The following is a 19,647-nucleotide window of genomic DNA, read 5'->3' on the forward strand; positions in this document are numbered from 1 at the left end:
AACAAGAGGAAAGCTTTCCCTCCCTGCACTCATTTAGCAAGCACATGGAAATAATTGTTGGCCCAGAGACACATATCCATAATTCCCATTGTGCTTTGAGAGTCAGCATACCAGCCATGTGCACCCTTACAGAGCACCCCAAGTACTGGAATGCAAATCTGTACACCGAGCGTCAGGATTTGCATAGCCAGTATTCTTAAAATAAGCAACATTATCAATTAGATCAAGACTCCCCAGACCAGGCCAGCAGCCATGAAGCCTGCAGGCGTTCATCAACATGGGAAAGACTTGTTGTAAGTGAAGCAGCTCTCCTGTATTTAAAATAATTGATTTACTGTTCAGGTTTGATGAAGTCTGTTAATCCAGTGTCTTAAAATAAAGGAGATTCTTGTTGAAACAAGTAAGGACAACAACAACAAAAAATATCAATAATGTTTTGTTAATATTTTGATAGAAATTAGTTTTTTAAAGTTCATTAATATTTCAAATAAAATTGTGCGTTGCTTTTGACAAGGTCATAAAATGACCAAAGCCAAGAAGTTTCTTTTATAAGCTGCATCAAGTAACTGAAGAAGGGTCAAAGCTGTGTGTCACACAGACATGTCGAGTTGCTTCACTACCAGTGTGCCAGACCAGTTGAGGTGACAAAAGCAAGTAGGGAGGTGACAGGGCCAAGGGAGGGAGGCAATGATGCTTGACTCCTGCCAGGGAGCATGCTGTCCAGCCTTGCTCTTTCTCCATGCACAGATGACAGCAGGCAGCAGCTCTCCATCTCCATCTGAAATGGCACTACCTCCCCACCATTTTCTGACCCCCCATGCTATATGTTGTGACTGTATCGGTAACTCACAGACCAGGCTGCCATGCTGCCTGGGATTGCAGGAGAGAAAGCTGTCATGTCATAAAAGAAGCGAGATGCAGGGTTGGCTGCCAGGGACTTAGTTACATGAATCAAAGCATAAAATGCCACAGGTCTCAACTCTAGTCTGTTTTGCTCAAGGCAAGCAAGACAGACTTTTTAATCATTTAGACTCAAAATCAAACATTTAGTAGACTGAGGTTGAGTTTTTCTTTAGGAGCATGGAAGATTACTGTGGATTTGAGTCCGAGTTCTGGAAAATACTCTGAATTACTTTCTCAGCATCAAAATACATTCGTGCAGACAGCACACACTCAATTAGTCAAGAGGACTGTGTGAAAATACGCACTTTCACATTCAACAGGGTCTCTTGAACTCAGACTCGTCTTTACTCACACTGGCAAGGCAGGTGACACTTGGGACAGCACAGTATCAATAGCTAATAGAAACAGAAGACCCATACTCTGGGCCAGACTTGTTATGTGCTTACTTAAGGAAGCAGGAGAGATGTAATTAGTGTGGGTTTATGCCTTTAGCTCTGCAGATATTTCCTTGCATTGGGATAAAGACACAAGGATCGTCAACAAAATGGCTTTGCTAAATTCAGATTAACGACTGAAGTCAGTGCATAAACTACATACACTCACAGTGGGGGCGTTTGAAAGGTGTCAGTGGAGGACTGAAAAACTATTTTTCAGAGAAACACAGAAAATAATTTCTAGATTGATAGGGAAATAATTCAAAAACTAAAATTCTACTTTCACTGCTCGTTTTCATATCACACCTTTACAAAAGAGAAATTCAAAACTGGAACAAATCAGGAAATACCATAGATATATATATTTATAAAAATAAAAAAAATAGAATTTTAAAATGACCATACTGAACTAGGTGCATGTGGAAATATAAAAATATAAACACTGATGTTTTTTATCAGAAAACAACACAGGAAATTAATAATGTAAGGTTTTACTGTCCTATCTGACAAAAGAAGAAACAGATGTCACAATGAACTTTTCTGGTAACTTTATAGCATGGAGACTGTTTTCGTCAACTAAGATGCAGCCACTTAAAGCAAAAGGAAGGTGCAACTGCTTGATTTCTCCCACATACGCCCCACTTTGCTGTTACGGCTATTGTCTCAGTATCTAGACCATAAATTGGAGTTATTTATAATTTAGAGCTGGGAAGCACCATCAGTAACATCAGTTTTCTTGACATAGGGCTGTAAGGGATGGTTTTGCCCCATCCTTCACAGTCCTTTCTTATTAGTGTGACACTATGATTTCAAAACAATAAAATAAAAATTACTGTAGCAGAAATATTGTTGCACTTCAACAGGATCTGCAAAGCAAGTCAAACTAGATTGGGAGTATTTTAGGCTTTAGCTGTCAGAAATCATTCCAGGACCAAAAAGTCCTTGCTCTGAGCCTAAAGTTGTAGTCTTAGGAGAGCAAGATTGCATGCACTCGAGAATACATAGTCAGGCTGTTTGCTCAGAAGCACCGAAATCCAGCCTCTAGTAATGTGCTAGCACCCTTACAAATGATCTATTGTACTTTCTACTGTTTACAAACAGAGCATATCAAATCAGCCAGGTTTAAGCCTGTGCAGAGAAACATACTGGTAAACAATACCGCTAAGATTGTGCTCCAGCATTTGCAGAAGAAGCTGAATGAAGAGTTATCAATTAAAGTCCTACTAACGATAATGCAGTTTGGTTACCTGCAGTCAGAGAAGTCACGGTTCAGTTTTTGACTTCTTCATTTCCTAGGTAAAACATTCTGCACCAGACCAATGAGTAGAGGTCACAGGTCTGTTCTCACAGTTCACCTGTATGACAAAGAGAATACCAGTTAGGTTTATCTCCTCTGTCTCCCATAAACAGGCAGTACAGCTCATTTGCAGAGGTGGGCAAGCTCAAGCTGAGCACAGTAATGTGCTACACCTGGCAGCAAGAATGTGGAACACCTCCCCTAGAAAGCACAGAGGTGTAAGGAATTGCTTCATTCCTTCCTCACCACAATTTCCTTCCATAATTTTTTTGTGCCAAAGGTGTGAATGCTAACCAGCGATTTCAGCTATATGTTTTTGTAACTTTCTAGACCTCCTTTACCACCAAGTTCATTCACAGACTGTTGAAATCTCTGCTATTACTACAATTCCAAGGTGTTATGTCTTCTCTAGGCTCAGTCTTAACGCCTGGGTAGACTGGAAGTCATGCTGAAGGTATTTTGAGTCATTGTTTGTTTTACCAGCTATCACAACCTTTTAAGGAGCAAGATGGTTTAAATAAATACTGTAAGTAGTTACTAGCAAGTCTTTTCCTCTCCCCTACCCCTGATCTGCAGAATAGTGATCACTGAACCACACTGCAAATTAACTGTAATTTAAAAAAAAAAAAGGGGGGGGGGTGGGTGAAGGAGAAGCAAAACATTAAAAAAGCAACTTTGAGCTTCAGAAAGGTCATTTTTCAAAAGACTATTGACAATGGTAAGGAAAGAAAACACATAAATGTTTTTAAGGGGTTAAATAAATATTGTCTAGATGAATATTAGGTATCCATTAATGTCTCTCTGTGTAGCTGTGTAGTCCACCCGAACACCTATCCTTTAGTTATCCTTTTACCAGAGAGAGTGAGAGTTTCCCTGTATTTTGCTTTGCACTCTGATGGTCAACGACAAGAAAAAAAACCATTCTGGCTCTTTTGAATGGATGGTCAAAGGTACCTTTGCGGCTCCTTCACAGGGTGAACTAATCTGTGACAACTGTAGCTAATCTGATAAGAAGGCCCGCATGTGTGCTAATGTGCTAATATGAGGGGATTTAGAGCAGTCAACGGTCGGGAAAAACCACTGCTTCCTAAATGGACCCTCGTATGCAAGAGCCCTGGCAACATATGCGCATTTTAACACCCGCTCACCAGGGAGACAATGCGGTGGCCTTTGTTGTGCAACACAGAGGCGAGATTCTCATGGTGGGAATTTCTGCCTCACAGGCGACATTCTTTCAGATGTGATGCAAGGGGCTGGTGGCCTGGACACGGCCCGGAGCCGGGGCTGGGGCTGCGCCGACTGCTCGGCTTGGCAGAAGTTACATGTGTGAAATGAAAGCCCCTTCACTGACAGACTGAGAACCTGGGTCCTGCCTGCGTGTGTGTGGGGGAGGGGAGGGAAGGAGGCAGAGAAAGGAGAGAAGGAGGGAGGAATTGGCTTAAATGTGTTCAACCAGGTTTCTAGCAGGGATATTATCAGCTTGTAGACTATGGTGCTTCATCTAACAGCTTTAATCAGGACAGGCAGCTTACCTTTAGCATAGACCATGTAAGAAGGAAGAATTCATGGATGGTGAAAATTCAAGAGACTTCAACATTGGTCGTGGCTGTGGTGCCTCTTCTGGACACAAATGTGCCCTGCAGACTGCGCTGGACCCTGCTCAGTTCTCAGCGTTCCTTTGTTTTCAGGTGTCCCATAGCCTAATGCAAAATGGGTATAAAAGCGTGAGCTAACACATATCTGGAGACAAAGTCTACTCACTTAAGAGAGAAAAGTTTACTAACTGCCCCTTGTGAGTGGGGAACAGACTAGGGTTTACTAACCGCTCTTGTGAGTGTGTCTTTGTCTGGTTGGTGCTCAACCCCTTTCCAGTATGGCTGGTGTGAAAACAGCATAGTTACCGTGAGCTTGACAAAAGCACACGGGCAACGGGTGCAAACTGAAATACAGAAGATTCCATTTAAGTATAAGAAAAAAACTTTGTTACTATAAGGGTGACCAAACACTGGAGCAAGTTCCTTAGAGAGCTTTTGAAGGCTCCACCCTTTGGAGATACTCAAAACCCAACTGGACAATGTCCTGGCCAAGCTGCTCTAGCTGACCCTGCCAGAGCAAGGGGCTGGATGAGATGATCTGCAGAGGGCTCTTCCAACCTCAGCCATTCTATCACTTCAAGAGCTCAGCATATTCCCCACCCACAATTGTCTTCCAGATTTGTTTCATTTGACTGACAACACAATGACAAAGGGAAAGCAACACCAATATTAGCTCTTTTATCTCAAATAATATTCCTGCTTTATCACGATAAAAAAAATAAAACTCAAGAACATCTAAGCTGCAAATATGGCCTCAGAAAGGTGCTCATCCAGAGCAATTCAGATTCAAAGCAGTTTGGTCCAAGACGCAGACCAGACAGCCTCTTACTCACAGAAGACCCCAGGTTTAAAGCTGCAGCCTTTTTAGCCTTCTTCCATTTAAAACATGTTCCCACATGAGCCATAGAGAAGTAGCAGAGCTGAAAAAGTGAGATTCATCAAATACTGAGTAGTGTTTAGGGTATCTATAAAACAATATTATTCTAGCTACTCAACTTGGTTTTTTCTCAGCTCTCTGAGAGTATTGGTGAACAAGAACAACTTTTGTAAACATTTCTAAGTATGTAAATGGAGAAATCTTATTTATTCCTTTCCCCTTTGTTGCATTCAGCAATACTATTTTATGTTTGAGTTTTGAATGCATAACAATTGACCCCTACTGAATAGTGACGACATTTCCTCTCAGAGGAAGTCCTGAGGGAAGGAAGGTCCCACATAAACAAACTTCCACTCAGTACAATAGGGTAGCCCATAAATGTGACCATTTTTTCAGGGCATGGGTGAGGCTGACACTCTCTTCCTGCTCATGTAGTCCAGGGCTTATCGCAGTCCCGTTTCCCTGTAATTTAAATGTTTGCATAGCTTCTAGTTCATTTGTATTTTTCTCTACGCAGTGCAGATGTATCCCATTTTCCTGTTGCTGTGGAACACGGCCACAATTTCCAGCAGTGTTATATAAATGACCATCTGTGGTAAAAAAAAGCTGATGCACAAGATTGCAGTGTGAGAATTTTAGCTAGCTAGCAAAATTTATGCTATTAATACTTTTGACACTTCCTGACAATAAAGGCGAAATGCAGTGTTCCCTCTGTTTTAGTGTACTGTAGCTATATGACAGACAACCGCTGATGCTGCGTGCAGGGAAGCATCTCCAGGGAAAAGTTAAATAAAACCTAGTTGCCTCTGCTTAGCTTTCCTTAACCTTTTCAGGATAGTAAAGGCAGACTAAACTAATTAAAAGTTATTAGTAGTGATCATGAGAGTGGTATCTAATTGCATGGAAATAAAGAAGAACACTAAGATTTCATCAGCATATTTTTAGCATCTTTGCATTTGCTGACTCCCAGAATCAGCAGGGCTGGAAACACTGAAATCCATCACACAGATCTCTGTGACTAGCACAACAGTTGTCATAGTAGATGGTGGCAGTAGTAAATTGCCAGTGCTGGTGTGGATGGGGATAAGAGGAAATAAAGATTTTCAGTGACTTTCACAATCAATTGGTGCCGTTCCAAGTGCTAGAGAGGCACAAAGACCTGCGTTTTTCTGATCACCCCCAGACTTACATTTGCTACCTTATACTCTTCAAAATACTGCTGTAGCAATCCTTCCTTTTCCCTGCCTGTGACTCCTCATTCTGTGATCGATCATATCTCACAGTGAGTCTCTCCTTTTCTTAGGAGTCACCTTGCCCAGACAGTCCTGGCTACCTGCTGGCTCCATAGCAGATTTCACTTTCCCCCACCTTCCTGATCTAAGTTCTCTTAATTCAGTTCAAAGTTCCCCTCAATTCACGTTGGCTATTCTGAAACCTAAAAACCACAGTGACACAGATTAAACCTTTCCAGGATTCTGATTAAGAGTGAAACAAACAGTATGTTTTCTTCATTTTTATTCTTCCTTTTTTAGCAGGTATTGAACTATTATATTTAAAATTTGCAGCAAAAAAAGTGCAGGCAGACATACATCATGTAAAATTCTATTCCAAAAAGTTTGTGAAGCCTATATACCAGGATCAGATAGGTTCGGGCAACTTTAATAACTTGAGTCGATAGGCACACACAATCATATACACATGCATGATCTTTTGATAATCGTGCCCGAAACGCTCTCACAAAGTAAGCATATTCATGCACCAACAAGCAAATATGTGTACAAAACAGAACTACGAATACTGCATGTATCTGCATGTACTGTGGCGTCGGCTTCCTCAAACAGGCACTTTGCACTTACACTTCTTTTTCTGCTCTTACAAACACTTTGAAAGTATTTGTGCTCATTCAAATGTCACTTGTGAGTCCTTTTAGCTGTAGCACTGGAGGACCTATCAAACAGTTTTCAACCCTCTGACAGAAAATTATTCTATTGTTACTTTCTACAGATGATTTCTCTGAACCACAGGACGTGATTTTGTTCATTCATAACTTGCAGCAATGAGTAGACATGTGCAATGATAATTGATTAATAACAGACAAGCAGTACAAGGAGGAGAGCAATTTGCTCTGGAGTTCTAGAGAAAATTAATAAGATCAATGAGGTTTTCTTGTGAGATTAACTTTTCATTTCATTCAAATTAATTTCTCTTTTATATTTTTCTTATAGACAAGAAACCTTTGTCCAAGGAAAAGAATGTGAATGAAAAGTAAATAATTCACATAAACAAATATGCTTACACACAAAAGACAAGTAGTAAGAGCTTCCCAAAATTTTAGGCATCTCCTTTTTGCAAAGTTAGGCCAGATTTCCTGCTAATTTTACAGAAGTGGTTAAGCAAGTATCTCCAATTTTTTCAGTAGTCACTGGGAACTTCTCGTCATAACCTTAAGAGACCCTGAGAAACCAAAGCACCTACAAAACTTCTGCTTTGGGATTATTTTGAGTAAAATCAGACATCTTCATTATGCAGTTCTGGAAAAACAATGAATATAAACGTTACATTCAGCCATTCACTTCTAGTTCAGAATACATGTTTTTCTGCCAAAGGACTATACATGGTATATAATCCTTAGCTCCTTCAGGATTTTAATCTGCCATGAAGCATATGGTAAAAAGGTAAGTGTTCTGTAGAATCATTAACTTGCCTAAAGCAATGTGGATGTTCTTTATTTCTTTCCTGAAAGACAAAGAGCATCTGAAAGTAGTTAACAGCCCAAACCCTATAGTTTGCTGAGGCAGCAAAAAATGAACCTGGAAATGTCCCTGCAGGGCTGAGTTTTATGTTAATTAGTCAATTCCCAGGGCAGTGCTTGTATCGACAAGAGTATGTTATTGTTCTGTTTCCTCAGTTAGTACCAAGAATGTAGAGCACAATATATAAATAAATTTATTTATCAGCACCAAAAGCATCAGGGGGATTGTGTTGTATCAAAGCCACAGTAGACAGAAAAATTGCAGAAACCCCAATTCGAATCTCACTCCAGCAAGAGAACAGAACCTTTTTAATGTAATGCCACTCGTTGTAAAAGGGATTCCTTTCAGAATATCGAAAGCCTTAGGTCAAACTTTACCTTGTAAAAAGCCCATTCAGTGGCATTCATGAAGAATGGGGCTTTTAGAAGTACTGGACTCAATCAGCTCCTGGTGCTGAGGAAGACAAAACCACCAGAAAGCAGTCCAGAAGAAAAACAGCCGAGGATTTGCTTTTTTCTAAGGGAGCTGTGGAGCAGCTGAGCGTAGAGGATGAGGCACTGCTGCTTGTCCTCTCTCTTCCACCCCATGGTGGGCTGCAAAGTAGCATTCAGCCGAGGTCAGCCAAGCTCTGGAGAAGCAAACGCCTGGTATGGCACCAGCCCTTTTGTGTTTCCTCATCCAGGCTTAGTGTGGCTGGCGGCTGGAAATACACTCACGTGTGGGATTTTATACACACAGAAGAGGACCTGCAGCAGACAGCATGAACGCTTTATAATTCTGTCCATCGCAGTATTGTTTAATGTTCTCTATACTCATTTGCTGCTGTGATCAACTCTCATCATAAAAAAGGCTAGCAGAAATGACAAGGGAAATGAGAAACTACAAAAATAGTGTTCTGGAGTAAACCCAGCTGAAAACAGATACAATTCATTGAGAAAAAAAAAAAAAAAAAAAAAGTGATTTTTGGATAGAAGTTGACAGAGGCCTCCCTTCTGCTAAATCTTTGGCCTGTCAGGGTCCAGAACCACTCTCCATCTCTGAGGATGAATGGCATTAGTATGGTCTGGACTCACACAACCACCCTCCTCTTTGTGCCTAAATCCAGTTGCCACATGCACGGTACCTCTTGGGAAGAGCCTTAGGTCTGCAATATCACCCAAATGATACTTGGTCATTATCTGAGAGTAGCTCGTCAGCCCAGGCCAAAACTGGGCCAAACAAATTGCAAGGAAGGAAACAGACCGGATGATGGTGCTCAAACCTGTCAGTTTGCCATGATAAACAGAGCTTTTAGAGCAGCATAATGAGATATGTTTCAGCCCATCCCATGTGTTATGTCCAGGGACTGTTCCAGAAAGGGCCTGATTCAAAGCACGTCAAAATTGTTCGCAGTTTTCCCAGCGGCTTCAATGGGCTTTGCGACCTAGTCTTCAACATTTGACAATAATCAGCATTTTCCCTAGAACATACCACTTATATGCAACAAAATCTAAATAAAAAAGTGTTCTCATAATTTTGAAATCCTCATCTGGATCTGTTTCCGATTTAAGAAAAAAATTAGATTCATTCTTATTTTGCTCAAACGAGTACATACATCTCTGGTTTAAATAATAGAAAGCAGAAAAATTTTTGAGATGATATTTCCAGTGATGAGTTCCAAATTTTTTTGAGGGGGGAGCATAAAAGAATGGAGTAGGAGGTTTGTTAAGCTAAAATGACAGTTAATCTAGTTTGAACGTTAATTGTGCTTACTGGTTTCTTTTCAGTCTGAGATCCCAATATATATACTTTCAGTTTGGGCGCAATATTTAAAGGTTTGTTATAAAACTCTTTTATCTGGAACTTGTTACACAGCACAAGCCCCAGCTGTGTAGGCTGACTTGTTAGTATTTCTTTTTCTAATGCTAAACAATGGAAAGCCACTTCCCATAGCACTGTGACGTACAGTATTTCTGTAATCTTAATATAATTTTCTTTCAACCACAGACTTTATGTGTCCTCGTGCTTTTCTGGGATAAAATTTTCAGAGGAAAAAAATCCTTAAAAAAGTAATTCATCATCTGGTTCTGGTTATGCAAATGGATCAGTTCTGTGACCTTCAAACCTCCCTCCCCCTCAAAGAAAGCAGTAAGAATGTAAAGCACAGAGACAGAGTTTTAGAGGTATTGAGCCTCTGATTCCTACTGACTGTTAAAACAACCTCATCCTCAACCCCTCTCAGAATACATGCTATGCTACAGAGCAGTGGGCCCTTAGTTTCATGCTGCATTTTGATTTTCTTTTATTGATAGATGCAAGTCCTTCATAATTTTACTTTTACATTCTTGTAATTCTAGCAAACTTTCAAGTACAGCTTAAAAATTCCTGATTATCAGATCAAAATTTGCAAACCAATGTTTACCGAAGACTTCTTGAGAGTTCCACACATTGCTTGTGAACTTAAATTCAGTAGCAAAGTATTTGTACGTAACTGATTTTCCTCCTTGAATGAAGCTAATGATCATTTGCATACAACCTTCATCTGCTACACAAATTCTCACCTCAATAGGCTGCTGATGGACATCACTAATGCACTAGTATAGCAGGGTGCCTAACTTTGTATTAGATGACCCATAGCAAAGCAACATCAGACAATGCTGTACTCCAGGAAGGAAAAAGGACAAGTTCTGTGTATGATTTACTCACCAGTGATGACAACGATTCTACCAGGCCCATATTTGGTCCAAACCAAGGTGAAGCTTTTAAGCCCAGCTCCACAGGAAGGATTCAGACAATACCAAGGCAGCCTGCAGCCATTACCAGCCATGGCCTTGGCATGGGAGCTGGGTTTAACTGCTGGTGACCCAAATTGCTTGCTTTCCAAGAGTAGTAATAAGAAAAATTATTTTCTTCCCTCACAAAAAGTACTGCTCATGTACAAACACTGAACATTTTGCATGAGAAGAGAGATATTCAGTAGACCTGCTCCCTGGGTACCCTGATTCCAGACAGCCCTGGACAGCAACAACTGAAGAAGACATGGGACTCAACAGGTTATCAGTAAACTTCAAGATTTTGTGAATTTGCATTTTCCAATGGATGAGCAAGAAATCACCAACACTGTGGTGTTACATTGAAAAGTGTAAGGTTGTAATTATTTCTGTTGGAATTAGACACCAATGTATTGTGAAAAAATTGAGTTGATGTGCCTGTTTGCATTTTGAGGGAATCAAATAATTTTTATGAATCTGGCTTCTATAAATTCCAATCAAAATCAAGGCCACATAGCTGATTAACTGTTCCTGACCCAAGAAGTTTTCAAAGACTAAAAATTTCTACACTAGAAGATCAATCTAAACTTTTTAGACCAGCCTAAACTAGACTCAAATAAGAATTTCTGGTCACCGTTTCTTCAACAGGGAACTGAAATATAGGTAGTGTAAGCAACTTAAGGATTACATGGGAATTGACTGACAGAAGCAAAAGGCAAACTTAGATCTTCTGTGTCTCAAATTAATCCCTGAGCTACAAGACCATGTTTCAAATTCCAACCAAGTGTTATGAACTGATCTTTCAGAGCACTTCTATGTATCCTCTCAATAACTCTTCAGTCTGCAGTAATGGGTTTTAAAAATTCATTAATAGTTATGGTATAAAGCAGTCCCCTTAAATCCTATTACCACTGTGTAAATCCCGTACTGCTCTTACGTGAACTTGGTCCTGAACCAAGGGGGTTCTGTGCATGAAAGACACAGGATGCATGAAAGCAGGATGATACTAATAGTTTTATAATTGTATATCGTGTAACACATTTCTTTTCCTCCTCTTCTTTTTTTCCTTATATATTTTCTGAGTGAATTCATGCAGAGCTAAATTACCCCTTTAGGAAAGCATATATATATAAAAAAGATCTCCTCTTGAAGCGTAGCATGCATCTTCTCTCCAGATGTCCATATCATTCTCCAGTTGATCTGTAGCCTCTTCTTTGGCAGTGCTAGGCCTGTGCTTTCTCAGAAGTTGTAACATGCTGGAGTATTGGTGGCTGCCTTATTGTTTATATGATTAGTCACTCTTGGACTATTTTAAGGAGGTGATGTATAATTTTTGTAAATTGTAGATAAACTTCATTTATTTTCTGATGATTGATGCTGACCAGTTTATCTGGCTAATTGCATTTTCTAGTATATTTTCCCCAGAATCTGAAAAGCATTCAGAATGAACAAAGGCTTTGCTTGCTTGTGCTTTTTTTTTTTTTTTTCTTTTGAGGAGGGGAGCTGTTGTAATAAAGCTAACAAAACTCTAGCTGAACTACAGCTTTATAATAAAGCTTGTGACAAGTTCTGGGATCTAAGCCAAAGTCAAACCAAATGTACAGTTTACGAGGGTGAAAGGTTTTACTGGCCAGTCTGGTTCTCTTCCAAAATGCCTTCATTTCACATGTAAACGTTAATAGAAACAAACAGTGGTAGTACCATTAACTTCTATTTTTGCCTTACTGCCTTCACATTGTGAATAAGCCAAAGAAAGAAATTGCAAGTAGAAAATCATGGGAGGGAGAAAAAGCAGGAGAAGGAAGAATGAAATGAAACTCTGTTAGATCCCTCTCTCTAAATTCCATCTGGCCCACTGAGACTTCCTCAAAATTATTGGTAAAATGTGTTATTATTTTGGGAGGAGAAGCGGAAGGTAAAGGAAGGAAAGGGGAGGGCTCAGGCTAACTCAAAAAGATCTATAATTATAAAAAGCTGCTTTTTTGTTTCTCCCAAGCTTTGCTTTGCTTTGCAACACCAAGCCAGCATAGTGGGAAGCACGTTGGTTCATTTGCACATACTGATCATCATTTTGTGACAAGCCCCAATTTCCCCTCCTTGGTTCTGTTTAAGACAAAATTCTTTCTGAAGTCCGTGGGAGTTTTGCCTAAATAAGCCACAATATGAAGCAGGAGACTCCCAGGGACGACCCCTAGCTCACTGTGATATTATGCACACAGCATGTCTATGAAAGAGCATGTTTGCACTATTCTTCCCACATCCTTCTCTGTTTCAGCTCTCATCTATTTGTTTGTTTCCTTCCCTGATTGCATCTTGTAATGAACCCAAGACTGATAGCTCCTTAGGGCAGTGGCTTTCCATTTACTGTGTGTTTACAGTATACTTCTGCCAAAAGTACATCCTTATGCCAAGGTTATATATCACTGCCTGAATGTGAAATATTTTTAATTTTTAATTTCAGAGCTATATTAACTAATTTTAAGTAATTGCATGATTACTGGCAATTAGATTTTTCCTATATTTAAACCGCTTGCACTCCCACTGACTTCCCTGTATGCAAAGCTGGTGCTCTTTGGGCCATACCAGCACAACTTTTGCTCAGCACAGTCATTTTCCCCCAAGGAGCGGTTAACATGGAGATCTATGTATTCTGTCCTTTTGAGGAACTGTAGTTAAAACATTTATAAGCACAACACACAATCAAGTTAGCAAGATGGAGCTGTTTCCATTTGTCCATGTGCTGTAACTGCAGAGTACAGGAACTCTTGAATTAGCATTTGCTTTGTTTATCCATGAATAAACTAATTGATTTACCTCATTTATCTGGAGTTGTGCATTTGCAGAAACCTGAATGTAGAGATATGAAAGATGTTAACACATGTTGGATTCTGATCTCTTTAACTTTGAGAATTACTCTAATGCAGTATTCATGTATGTACAATGACAATCGTAGGTTAAGAGGAGAGTTGTGCTGCTTCATCCTTGCTCCAGCTGATGTTATTCCTATCTCTCTGGATGAAGTTAACAGCGTATCTTAGATTATCTTTTCCTGGAAATTGAGAGGAATTTGACAAAAATTTTGCTTTCAGTAAAGTATTAGAATACACATTGTGACAGGAATCAACTTTAAACCAAAACATAATGGGAAGATATTCTTTACCGGCATGTCCTCATCTTATCTTCCTTAGTGTTAAACTATGAAGTATGTGGCACTTTGTTTACAGAATAGTTATGTAAACTTAAAAAAAAACTTTATTAAATCATTCATCAGCCTGTTAGAGAACTTAACATAAGATGTAAAAATATTGGTGGGGTCTTCTTGTTGAAGACACTTCACAACACGCCTCTAGGCACAGATGTGCATTAAGGCACGACTGCACTTACTACCCTGATGTGCATACTCATCTGAATCCTTGTGTGGTTTTACAATACGTGCAGGACGTCTCATGGCTGACTCACATTATGTCCACGCTGCAATCAGGATGTGCAATTCCTAAAGACATTTCTTTGGAGGCTTCAACAGACCTAGCCCAAATAGTTGCAACTGTGGCTAGTCTGAAAATGGGTGGCAACTCCTTCAGAGGAGTTTGTGCCTCTGAGCTTTATGACACTTGCACCTATAGGAGAGGCCTTTGTCTTTCCTAGCCATGGACTTGCAGAATCTAGCTAGGAACTTTTAAATGTGTGGGCTAAGACATGTGCAAGGGAGAGAGCAAGCAAGGGCAAATGGAAACAATGGGACCTTCTAAAATCACTGTTGCATGCAGTGCATGCTGTTTTCAGAAGTTATCTTCTGACAAAAAAAAAAAAATCTATAAAAATATAATAGCGTGCCAGGTTTTGTTGAACATGACCGTTTCAGGTTTGACACATGCAATGGACAGACTCCACATAAAGTAACTTCCTTTAATTTAATCCGTTAATTTAGTGATCTGCACACAATGTAGTCTTACTCATGATCACTTTCCATATAGCTCACAGGCATACAATGTTACAAGGAAGAACTTCCTTCTCACAATGCCCTCTGGTGCAATTATGACCTAAAATATGCTGGGAATCAACAGCAAGCATACCTTCGATGCCAGTCTCATTTGCCACTCCATTAGAGTGGATAAATTGAATAACAGTAAATGACCCAAGGCAGGATGAAAGCAATGGTTGCGAAATAAAAAAAAAATAAATGAAAATACTGTGGAAGACCCAGCAGAAGCAGAAATTCACTTAATGATTAACACTCAGCTTGAACAGCAGCAACCTGGAAAGGAATGCTGTAGTGAAACCTTATAGCTCAGTGCAAAAGTGATCAAGAGAAAGTCTACACATTGCTGCAAAAGTTATTTCTTAATAAATGTAATTTAACACTGCCACAGATGTACAACTAAATTTTTATGTCAACCCCCAATTAAACAGTGGCAAGACAACAAGAGTTCAAGTTCATGGCAGTTTGTTTTGGTTTGGGGTTTTCCCCCCCCTTCTTTGTTCTGTCATTGTTTGAAATTGGCCAAGCAGCCGAGATGATTTCGAATCTGGAGAGGGTGAATGGGTAAAGCCAGCCTGAAGTCTACTTCTAACCTGCAAAAGGTGCAACTTCACATAACCATTTACATCCAGCTTCCCTTGAACAAAAACTGGACTGGCCAGAATGGATCAGACCCAGTTTAGCACCAGATAGCTGGGGGCTATCAATACTAGACCACTCATAGTGGTTTAAGAGCTCAGGAGTAGGCAAAAGGGGGACTGACTCTCTTCCCTTCTAGCTCACTGCAGCACTGATTGCAGGAAAATATGCTCAGACCTTGAGATGAGCTTAATGCTGCTGCAGTTACATTAATGTTACTGTAGTTCATACAACTGACAGCAAGTAGACATGTTGTTTGATGTAATGGTGCTTTCCAATGATAGCGTAGACTCCCTTCTAAGTAACTGATGAGTGGTCCAAGCCCCAAAACAGAATTCTTAATCTAGCCAATGGTATTATAATTGGAATATGCTTGTTACCAATTTATAGAGCTACTGAGGCTTTCCATGCTCCAAAGGGGTAATGTTCCTTGCAGGTCTGAGGAGTCATTATCCCACTGCTTATACTCTCTTGGGAGTTAATGAATCTTGTATTCCTTTTCTTCACAATAAATACAGTTTTAACAGAATGATTCACCTTTAACTCTTCTGGCTGTGAAAGTAGAGAAATATCTTTTTGAACTCTTACTCTATGCCAATATCTGCTACACAAAAGATAGATAGGAATAGATCACTGCACCAGAACTTTGGTGAGAAACACCTGACTTTGTGGAGACACAGTTAGCAAAGCCGCAAGTTTTCAGAAGCAGCCCTCACTTCTGCATATTTTCTGATTCACCTGTGATTTTCAAGAACCTCTTACTGAGTAAAGCAACTCTCTACCAAACAGTGCTCATAAGTATTTAATTTTGGTGTGTAAATATGACCCTGCAAGCCAAATGCTTAAATTCCTTAATGGGTATGGACCCAACAGCTCTTGCCTGTCTGCACAGAAGGGATCTAATTTGCTTTAATTAAAAAATATATTCCTCCATTGGCTCTCCTGGGACCTGCCTATGGTTACTAAACTAGGCTTTCTGTATAAACCTGTCTACATATATTCCTCGCTCGTTATGAGGCACATGATTGTATCTTTTTAGAAAAAAAAAAAAAAAAGATAAGTTCACTTTCACTGTTACAGTGGCAAGAGGATATATTGCAGCATTTTTCTCTGCTTAGAAGACAACTCAGGCCCCACTCTTAAAAGGACTGAGAATCCATAGCTCTGCTTGAATACAGTGGGAGTGATAGCAAAACAGATGAGTGTTCTTCTAATTCTGTGATATACAGAAAAAAATCCCAGAAATATGGGCAACTTGAGAAGCTGTCAAAATATTAATGTCCTATTAACTCAGTTTGTTCTTGTTACCTTTTTGTCTTAGACAGCTCAACTCTTCTAACCTACTGCAATGCTTTGACAATAGTGCTGAATTCCTAAAACTTTTTCTGTTTCTGAATTCTGATTGCCCCATGAACATGTGATGCCAACAGTACCCTAAGGGAGCAACAAAAAGTATTTGAATAGCAAGGTATTCCACAATCTTCTCTCATCAAGGAACCTGGGCAGATACTAAAAGCAAACTGATGCCAGAACCTGGTTCTGTGTGTTAAGAACAGGCTAAAGGTATATGAGAAAAGTTGAAAAGAGAGATAGAAAGTAATAAGAAATTAGAAGTACAAGTGAAAAATATCCAGTCTAACACATCGGCTCAGTGCATACAGATAATTTTCTTTCAAGATTAAAAAAAATAACAAACAAAAACCTGAGAAATAATTTTCTTGGGGAGGTGGGGTGTGGAAACCCTGTTTATCAACATTCACCTGTCTTTTCTACCTCAAGGAGACACTCTTCATCTTCCTGGAGCATCAGTCCAATTGGCTGGTTATTTCAGTTCTGTGGATATTCTTCTGATAGCTATAATGTAGATTCCCATGCCAGATACTTGAGTTAATTAACTTGTGGGCTGCTAGTGTCAGACTTGTTTAGTGTGGGGAAAAATAGCTGACAACAAATCATCACTGTGTGAGATCTTGATTATTGTTTGGATGCAAACAGCAACATGCTGGCACCGCCTTACAAGTGTTTTCAATCACAAGAGGGTGTTCTAATGCTAACACAATGATGTTGGCTTTTTTTAGGAGAAAGGACTTGGATCATTGATGGCCCCTAGTCTAACATACTTACTTGTTATTTATTAAAATCTCATTTAGGTAATTCTGTCTTCTCCTGTGTGGTCATAGGGTTAAGGGCCCAGATCCTCAGTATTTAAAGGAATCTCTAATAACCTCTTGCCAAAACACAGGGATGACCACTGAGCATACTAGACATACAGTCCATACTCACACAAATGTTACATACGTGCATTTCATTGGTTAGGGAGATTAACTTGAACACAGGATGAAAAAATACAGGACATCTCCTCCTTTATGTGTGTCTGTCCAACCTATTACCTCTTTCAAGTAAGTGCCACAGACAGTGCCACTGTCCTTTTGAGGAAAATATATATTGTTCACTGCAATTATCCTTGCTTTCGGTCTGCCCTCCACTTGATACAGATAAGCATTATATCAGAGTATCATTCCCCATGAAGCAAAGAGTAGACAAGAGATGCCCAGAGTTCATAAGGCACAGGAATACAATGTCAGTACAAGGCAAGAATTTTCTGTGATTCATCCCTTCGCAATCTTTCCAGCTTTGGAGTGAATTTTGGAAAGGCATGGTGTTCTCGGATAAGATATTTAGATTCTGTGGTGTTAAGATCAAGGAGATAGGCACAAATGTATATATTTGCTTTTGCACTTCTATCTGGACATTCCTGCAGATTGTTGCCTCATTTTAAGTGTGGTGATAGTCAGATTCCACCCAGTAACGTGGCTAAGTGCTGGTTAGAAAATAAAAGGGACAATTATCACCTGAAATGGTGTGTTAACTGTTTTTCTCACCTTCATCAAGATATCCTGTTGAAAATACCTTCATCTTTGTTCCCCTCATATCACTCCATTATTTTAGTAACAGAAACTATCCAACCTTCTAATGAAATACACTAGTACCAAGGCAATCTCAGTGACTGGAATAAAATTATATGGAAAATGTGGCTTTCCTATGTATATTTTCCACCAGGGTTTTGCAACTTCCGTAGTCTGATCAGGAAAACAAAGTGAGGTCGTAAGCCTGAACCTAGAATCAGAAACCTAGCTGAGTCAGGATGTAAAAAAGCCACAACTTATATCTCCGAGGATACTTCAATGACCTGTTTTGACCTCAGGAAACATTGCTTCTGAATCATCAAACCTCAGTAGGTTGATAGCTGTAGAATCATGGTACGATAAAGAAGGTTCTGTGCTTTGTGAATTTGCACAAGCAGCAACAAACAATTCTAGCATGTAATTAGCTTCTTTATATGTAATTAGTACAATACGTAATTTAGAAGTCTCGGAGTTAATTATACAACCTGCATGCCTGAATTTATTCCATGGGTAGCAATTTGTGCATTGTGTTGTATACCTGGAATCTGTAAACAGAAAAGCTTTTTTGGTGATGAAACATCTCTGGAAGCATGTAAACAGACCAGAAAGTAGACATGGGATTCTTCTGCATATTTTTTTAGGGGAAGCAGATAATGGTAGATTTTATGAGATGTGGAAATGCAATAAAAAATGAAATGCAACTCTCAACCTATCCTTACTGCACTCAAAGACATGGAAAAGCTGTAACAGAAAAGCAATGAACATGATAATAATTTTAGCTGTGACTTGCTTGAAAAGATCTTGATACAGATCCTCTCTTGTGATATTAACCAGACTCACAACTTTCCCTGTTAATTTTTAAGCCTCATACATAACTCAAAATGTAAACCCAAATTTATATTCTTATTTCTCTTCATCCTCAATGAAATAAGGATGCTCACTGAAAATAATAATCATGTACTTTCAACAGTTACATTCCTCCTGAAACATAACAATTTCAGCTTGGGATTGGTGCATCTGGACTGCTAAACAGTACCACGGAGTAAATCTATTTCTTCAAATAATTTGGAAATTTGTGGGGAAGGTAAAGAGCTGGGGAATTCAGAGGGGTTTGAATTATTCATTGCAAATATTTAATCTACCAGTTTCATTAGATTACAAGGATGTAGCCAAACAGACATGATGAGGCAGTTGGACATGGGAAAAAGAGAATTTTTTAAAATACCATTTTGTCAAATGCACCTTCTGGACCGATTTTCTATTGCACGGTGTGATTGCTTCTGCCAGCTCATCACTGGGACCACTCAAAAGTGTCTGAAAAGAAGCAGTTTGGGTCCAAATACGTTTCCAAGACTGATATTACAAAAATGGCCTGGTAAACTGTGGGAGAAAAGTAGCCAGGGACTCTAAGCCTTGAAAGTGATCCGTGCAAGTCAGGACAGTATCAGGTGTTACACTGATGGTGTTAAATCCAGTGATAGACAACTGCGGAAATATTTGTTCAGGACAGCACA

General features: G+C 39.5%; 1 long non-coding RNA gene across 1 annotated transcript in view; it reads right to left on the reverse strand.

The window, feature by feature from the left end:
- The window catches only part of LOC130157468 (uncharacterized), a 136,698-nt gene that overhangs the window by 43,380 nt on the left and 73,671 nt on the right, over nt 1-19,647 (reverse strand). The window contains exons 6-8 of the long non-coding RNA XR_008824891.1: nt 4,458-4,573; nt 4,167-4,334; nt 2,585-2,692 (exon numbers count right to left, since the gene is read on the reverse strand). This is a non-coding gene — a long non-coding RNA (uncharacterized LOC130157468). The remainder of the gene's footprint in view (nt 1-2,584; nt 2,693-4,166; nt 4,335-4,457; nt 4,574-19,647) is intronic.

Source organism: Falco biarmicus, chromosome 12, assembly GCF_023638135.1.
Source record: "Falco biarmicus isolate bFalBia1 chromosome 12, bFalBia1.pri, whole genome shotgun sequence".
In the NCBI taxonomy this organism is placed as follows: Eukaryota; Metazoa; Chordata; class Aves; order Falconiformes; family Falconidae; genus Falco; species Falco biarmicus.